Source organism: Dreissena polymorpha, chromosome 2, assembly GCF_020536995.1.
Source record: "Dreissena polymorpha isolate Duluth1 chromosome 2, UMN_Dpol_1.0, whole genome shotgun sequence".
Taxonomy (NCBI): Eukaryota; Metazoa; Mollusca; class Bivalvia; order Myida; family Dreissenidae; genus Dreissena; species Dreissena polymorpha.
Window position 1 is genome coordinate 146,290,218 of NC_068356.1, and position 8,445 is coordinate 146,298,662.

The 8,445-nt window shown below is 32.6% G+C and overlaps 1 long non-coding RNA gene across 1 annotated transcript; it reads right to left on the reverse strand.

Moving 5' to 3' along the window:
- Positions 1 to 678: 678 nt before the first annotated feature.
- Positions 679 to 5,310, reverse strand: LOC127870470 (uncharacterized). Its single transcript, XR_008044835.1, has 3 exons — positions 5,038 to 5,310; positions 4,245 to 4,322; positions 679 to 957 (listed from the first exon to the last, which is right to left on the reverse strand). It is a non-coding gene; the product is annotated as an uncharacterized LOC127870470 (long non-coding RNA).
- Positions 5,311 to 8,445: the final 3,135 nt, after the last annotated feature.

Below are 8,445 nucleotides of genomic sequence, written 5' to 3' on the forward strand. Positions count from 1 at the left end.
CAATTATAACGTTGACTGGTATTAATTAATAAAACTGGCAGTAACATACTTCATCTGTATTTATGTAATCAATTAAAAAACTATTTGAACTCAACTCTTTATAATATTAACTTGCGATCGCTTAGAGGAGCTTTGTGTCATATAGTAGTAACTTATAAAACTACTATTATTAATCAGCTATGTACAGACCGAACATGCATGGACATTGCTGTAGACAACGCGAAATTACTGTTTATTGAATGTTCATGTAAATATTTGTGCACAAGTGTACGTGTTCATACAGTGTTAATAATACACATTTTAAGGAATAGCAAAATACAAATGTGGATTCCAGTTGATGAGTTCTAAACAGACCAAGGCTTAATCAAATTCTACATGACTGTCAACTATGTTAAATCGTCGGCCTCATTGACGTGTCTCATTATTATTTTTTCTTTTTTGATTTATAGGAATAATAAATGTAAAAATAAAAATGTGATAATAGAAAAATTATGAAAATGCGTTTGTTTGTTTTTATTTAACAAAAGTTGCAATAGTAATGATTATCAATGCCGAAAAGAAACTTATTTTGGACAATAAACTTTTCGGTATGACCAAGGAACACCATTTCATCAATAGGTCTCCGACCCATGTATTATAAGGATTGTAAACAAATGTATAAAATCGGAATAAAAACAATCACAATCTTATGATTTAATGTTTAAAAGAAACCAATACTTAATAATTTGTGGATTGATATGTCAGTGATGTCATATCTAAGACAATGGAAAACATAGAATCGGAAAAAACATGTTTTTGTATAAATTAATACAATACACATTATGCATCATCCAATTATGGCGTGTACTTCCGGTAGGGAAGTTGTGTCACAAACACAAATGTCACATCAATTGATGTCCTTCGTGCACTTTGGAGGACTGCCACTGTCCGACTGGCAGTAAAGGCTGGAACATCTTGCTAAATAAATATATATTCAAGATAATTTATAGCTATAAGAGATAAACAACGTGCTTTAGAAATACAGTTTATTACAAGCAATAACAATCGGGTATCTTAACATGGAAAAATGTATTTTACAATCATAGTTTGTTAATTAAAATATTTAGAAGGATTGAGGCATAGGAATTAAGTAACTAGTGCCTAACCCTAGCAAGGCGTAATTGTGGCCATAGGCGTAGTAATTCGTGTGGTATTAAAGGGGCCTTTTCACAGATTTTGGCATATTTTTAACTTATTCATTAAATGCTTTATATTGATAAATGTAAACATTGGATCGTAAAAGCTCCAGTAAAAATCAAGAAAAAAAATAAAAAAAGGAAAAGAACATTGCCCGGAGCAGGTTTCGAACCAGTGACCCCTGGAGTCCTGCCAGAGTCCTGAAGTAAAAACGCTCTAGCCTACTGAGCTATTCCGCCGAATACACATACTTGACGTATTTTATACCTTATATAAGCAGTCTTCGAAGTTTCACAAAATTAAACGACAAAAACAGAACTCTCCAAATTATTCAATCGTTTCGCGTTGCAACGCTTTATAATTTTTTGGTTTTAAAATCGTCAAAAGATGCATATAATGGCTATATTAGAGCATGGTTAATGTTCAGTATTACTGTTTCCTCACAAATATCATAACTAAAACGAAAAATTACGAATCTGAAACAACTTTTTTCAATTTTGTTAATTTACCAAAGCGTGAAAAGATCCCTTTAAGCGTATTAGTTAATTGTTGTTTATGCGTAGTAGTTGATGTGGTTTTTAGGCGTAGTAGTTGATGTGGTCTTAGGCGATGTAGTTGGTGTGGATGTAGGCGTAGTAGTTGGAGTGGATGTAGGCGTAGTAATGTGTGTGTTTGTAGGTGTAGCAATTAGTGTGTATTTAGTGTGGTTGTAGTCGTAGTTGTTGAGGTGGTTGTAGGCGTAGTAGTTGGTGTGGTTGTAGGCGTAGTAGTTGGTGTGGTTGAAGGCGTTGTAGTTGATGTGGTTGTAGACGTTGTAGTTGGTGTGGTGGTAGGCGTAGTAGTTGATGTGGTTGTAGGCACATCAGAAATAACATAACAACGATAGCATATGTAAATTTGCAAAATCTATATCTATTGTTCTTTATATAGATCATGTATACAAGAACATAGCGGTTCAATTATTTTGGAACTAAACATCAAATGCTTATGTGTAAATGCATATGAAAAAGCTTACCATTGGAAGTATGCCCTGTTATATATTCACCTGGATGGAAGTTGAAAATCAAACTCGTGTCATTTACTCCGGACGGGGTTTGTCCTTGTTATACAATTTTGTCTATGTGGTTTTTAACTATATGAATAACATTATTTATGCATCAAAGGACTACTGTATAACCAAGTTAAAATGAAAAATATGTAGATTAAAGCTATGCCAACCACATTTCTATAAAATTAAATGTATTTGATCCTGGTAACAAACCTCATCATCCAAAAACATATTCTGAATACACACGCGCACAATCATTATATGCACGCAAACACACTTGAACGAAAATCACTCACAAATAACAAGTAGTCTATTACCCGAAAATCATCGTACACATGCAGCGTTTTCTCCCGGTAGTATAATAATAGCTCTCACATTCCTTATAGGTTCCCTGTGATATCATAACGTAGTTTATACCACAAAAAGATCAAGGTGCTAGTAAATCGTCGCGCTATATTTAGAAGCAACAAAGTCAAATGCACTTCAGCAAGCACAGACTTACAATAAATGTAGTTTGCATACACAGTTCAAAATAATAGTACACACTCAAATAAGTTGAAATTACTTGTCGATTAAAAGCACATAGAAAGATATTCATGATGTAATTGAATATATGCATTAGGAAGCATGACGACATTTGTTTGTACATCAAATGCAAATAACACAAAAGCGGTCCTGTAACATATTTCATATGCAAGTCATAGAGAAAATGACATGAATCATAATGAATAAACCGGCAGATAAACCCTTACATACAAACGGTCCTATGTATTTGCAACCGACAAGTTGTTTCCTTATAGACTAAGAATTGCGGGATGTCCAGTAACCAACAATGTCATATAAGTTTCAAAAAAATAATCTTATATGACACGTTTTCCATTTTAATGAACTTTCGATGTTAAGTTCGTAGAGTCAAAACATATTTATGATCTCCATTTTACTCGTCCCAAGCGATCCGTACATTTTACAACGTACAGTTACATGAAGCACAAATATATATAATTATCTGTATTTGTTCTGCACGTTCATTTCATTCACATTTCACAAAATAAGTTAATAGGTCATTATTGCTGGTTTAGAATAAAATTTCTCGTACATGCAGCTTCAAATTTCATACTCGCACAATTATTAACACAACCACACTTAAACGAACGAAAAACGCACTTACACAAGTTTTCCATACCACGAAAACTATAGTACATTAGCCAGAGTTGTCTCCGTGCATAATAATTTGTCACACTCCTATTTCGTTTTCTGTAATATCATACAAAGTATATGCACACACAAATATTCGCGATGACCTAAATCGCTTTCTTTTATTCAGCAGCAACATTATCAAAATATATTAGGCAAGCACATTTTTTTACAGAAAGTATGCATAGCCATATCAATAATGAAGCACTTGTCAATTAAACGCGAACAGAAAAAGTATTCATGATCGCATTGCAAATTGTTATCTAGAAGCATGGATAATGAACTGATTTTACAGCAAACATAGGAAGCAAAAGAATAAAGCGGTAATTAAGCAGAATTCTTATGCAAGTTATTGACTAAATGTTATTGTTACTGTTTGTACTGGCAGATAACACATTCCGATGTTAAAAAAGAAAGATTAAGTGTTTTCAATCAATTTTTGCTAAACTAGTAATGAACTCAAATGTCTGTATGTCTAACATATTTGTAAATCAGAATTAACAAATATTTGAATAAGCTTACAACTGTCATTTGCCCCATTTGTGCTGATGATCATTCTTGTTTTCTGATACCCGTACTATACCTACCATAAACCGTTTTGAACAACAAAACTTTAACTTTTTAAGGTTGGGGTGTACAGTGCTGTGTCGTAATGTATGACAATTGGTCACTAGTCTTCAATAAATGACCTCGAATAAATAGTAAGTATGGTCACCCGCTGGAACAACCGGAATTTCACGTTGCTTATACTGTAAGTAAAACACCAAAGCTGTATCTATTCACTAACGGGTGTGTATACATATGCATTTAATTTGACAACTTGTACCTGTAGGTGACGAAAGCCCAGGCCGGAAGTTGTCTAGGTTGAAATGCTCTGATGTATTCGCAGCCAAAGAGTGGTTTCCTTATGGAATGAAAATTGTGAGTTTTCCTGTAAATATTGCGCAGCTTAACAGTGAGTGAAATACATATAGTAACCCAATAAGTCAGATATAATTTTTGGTTCGGATTTTATTTAAATAAGTAATTCGCTCATTTACCATTTACAACGAAAAATACATCTCTCAATGTGGAATTCATTAAGTCGAGTTATCAGACGATCTCTCTTGGACTTAACATAACTCGTCCGTATGATTTATTTAGTACAGTAACATGAAATTCTCGCCATTGATATTTGTTCGTGCACTTTTACTGGGTTATATATCAATACCTGTTTGACATTAGGCAGGGCATTCAAAACATCCGTTATTTGAAATATGGACAACTGCAGAACGGGTTATAATTATAGTAACGTCTTACAGGACTGGACTCTGTGGGGGGAAAAGAAATAGTGATATATACTGGAAATGGAAACACTGATAAAATAAAAGCGTGTGCATTTGTTTACATTTTTGTTATTTTTGTCAAGTGTAAACAAAATCAATTATTTGTGTGGGTTTGTTAGTAATTGTTACCTCCCATATGCTATTCCGTTCTATCCATATTCATTTGCTAGGCAATTATTGTCATCGTTTGAAAGCAAAACACGAAATCTCACCAACCACCATTAGCATTTAGTTAAGTCTCAAATGGTATTCCGAATTAAGAATATAGAATGTTCTGTAACGATTGCAACGAACCTAATACTATTGAATTGCAAACTAGCAGCACCGATAAGAGACTTTCCTTTGAGATCAGACTGATCATGTTGGTGATCAACTTCGTTTCCGTCTTGTCCCTTCACAGAAAAATCCGAACGAAATGAGTTCACAACACCCAAAACACAAATTTAATTATTTGATAAACGAAACTTTTGCACATACTATTTGCGCTTATTAACTGACTTTGTAGCTATTTCAATAAAACCTTTTTAGCTTAAGAATATATCTCTTTTAAATGGTGTAGTACTTAAACGCCGGTTGTTGATCAGAAGAATGTTCCTTTTCAGTCTGAGATAAACGACCACGACGATAAGGGCGACCTTTTGAGATCTGCTTGCATTTCTTAAAGGTTGTTGTACTTGTTGGCATATGTTATTTATTGGTTATTTTGAAAATATTAAAACAATTTATCCACATATTAATTTGTATATCTTTCTTTACAATTAACGTTTTACAAATAAATATCGCATTTTAGATTGTATAGTAACACATCATTAAAGCCCCATTAACAATTCTATATAAAAACTTCGAACAACAGAAAGTGCCATACGAAGTTTATTTACAATAGTAAGAACCCAAAACAATAATAATTTGTATAAAAACGTTCCTATTTTAACAGAATGCAACTTTTTAGCGTTTAAAATAATTCAACGATGTCACTTAATACGTTTAACGATTGATCTCGAGTCAAGATCGGATTCATTCGGTTTGCGTTAATTTGCTTAATTTAAAACACACTTTTCTGTGCTTTCTATAAGTCCATTAGATGAAATAATATATTATGGGCAACTTCAAAATCATGGGAAAAATGGCTTTCTACATTTTTGTCAGCACTATAGTTCCTTTGATGTCAGCAAAACAAAAGTAACAAGGGTCCGGATGAAGCTCTTAACCTCCCAATAAAACAAACAGAAAGTAAATATCTTACATATGGTAGAAATCATCGTACAAATAGGGTAAAATGCTTTCAATTAACAATATTTCTTTAGTTCGTGCATGGCCTATAAAAACATTATAAAATAATGTTATTGGTTTGTAATGAGTTCAATGGCTATTTTTGAGGTTACAACTGGTTTATTGTTAAATACATTTTTTATGTTCATGGTATACATTTGAATCTTTTAATCAACCAACATTTTATTGAGCACCCACTTAACAGTGGAAATATATGAACCAGTGTCTAGAGCTCTAAATAGTGTAATCCAATGTATAGTAAGGCTTGAAAACTGTGTAATTAAATAGAAATCATATGCGTCTTTCAACTTTACTTGTTCATCAATCTAAACTAGGTGGATTATATATGATAGATATATGGTATTTTGAAAAATAACAGATCAAGATATTAATGTTGGGCGTGGGAATGTGTTTTCATTGTTTAAATCGTTCAATGATTTTAAAACAATATTCAATATTTGCTGTGAAGACATGATTGTACCTGACAAATTAAATTTTGGCTGGATCTTGAAAAAAAAACTTATGATTGAAAGCTGCAAATAATGCATTGTAATGATATTCTTTATATGCCTCGATTTTAAAATTACAATTTTAAAATGAACACTAGTCATATCTATTTTAAAATAATTCTTGAAAGAGATATTCGTTTTGTAAAAGATATTTGGCTAACAAGTCGGAACAAACATAAAGCTCATTTTGTACCAGGGTGTGATAAACATACTAAATAAATGTTTAAACGTTTTGTGGACATGCCAAAGTTTGATATAAAAAAACTCAATGACTATATGTCCAACTTACATTAAGAAAACAGTTACATGCCATAAAGAAGAGATAATATTTATAATATATTAATTTAAAAGAGTGACATTGAAGTGTTTCATACAAAATGGACCTCATGATTCTTCAATAATGACTGGAAAAATATGTATGCACTCTATTTCAATCTAACTAGGGAAATATATATCAGATGACTTTAGCGCAGAATAGATTAGAGAATCGTAAGAACAACATACATTATGTTCTTATTAACCATTGTTGCAAATTATCTATAAACATTAGGTTATAATGAAGTAGAAAATAGTATGCACTTGTAATGGTACTTCCATTTATTTAAGACATTGTTAAATTTGTTGTTGAGATTATACGTTTAAGTAGACCAAGTCATGATATAATACTTGGGATTACAAATCATAAAATGAATTATTTAAATGTAGTATGCCAGAGAGATTACACGGTATATCTTTTCGTGTAGGACGACCAAAAGACGGACAGACAGTTAGACTGCTATAAGCAACACTAGTGGGGCATACACAAAATAAACTTCACAAAATATGCTCCGCTAAACAAATCATAACTCATTCCATAGTTGCAAAAATTCAACTATCAGCTTTATAACCGAAAGTTGTCAAAGCAAATTAAAGCTCTGGGAGTCATTTTACATGGATTTACTCATTCCATATACTCACAATGCCATCGAATATTCGAAAATGTAAGAAATGAGTCGAAATTAAACATAGCAGATATTTTAAGTGGTCTAAACATATTCACAACTCAATGTTGTTGCTGGTAGATAGAGCCCGTGTTTGCACATTATAGTAATATTTATTTGAATAATAATTTATATTGACAAATGTCAACAGTCTAAATGAACACATTGTCATCATAAGGTAGCATAAACACCATTTTCGTATGTCTCAGAGTAGAAAATATATCTATTGGCCAATCAACTTTTAAGTGACCCGTGAGACCGTAATTATACATACAAAGAAGTGGAACTCCAGCTGCTGGAGCAGTATAGCATTTTTATTATATACAATTAGTTGGTCCTTTAATTACGACAAGTGACCAATTGCCAAAACAGTACGAAACAGCACAATATAAAACAACAAAAACACACAAAAAGACTTCTGCGATTGTTTTTTCGTATATTCTACATTTAGCAATGCTACTTTCGTACTTGAATAACGGTATTATAATGATATTTTATACCTATACATGTGTTTTCTTGCGAGCCTTGGCACTCGTAGGATAATTTTAACGAATTAAATTGACTGAGAGCTGGCGTTCTAGTTGGCACTAGGCTGACTATGGGCCTGACACGTGGGTCTTTAAAGTTTCACAGCCTATGAGCCTTCGCGGTGCTCAATCTGGCACTGATTGCAGTGATGACAACATACAATAATATTTGTTGCTAATAGAAGATATTAATTTAACGATACTGTGCTTTCTCCCAAACAAGTTTCAAAATTGTTGATAGTTTAAGTCTGTTGTGAAAGAATGTGATGTCAAAAGAACACTCCTCGTGCATATTGCTAAATTAAAACGAGCATCGGGAATCTCGTTATATCAATGTTACCAGACCACATCTAGCATGGCAATTTTGGCTCTATTGATGAGGAACACTGATTTTTGTTTTTGGTTAACTCGATTCAA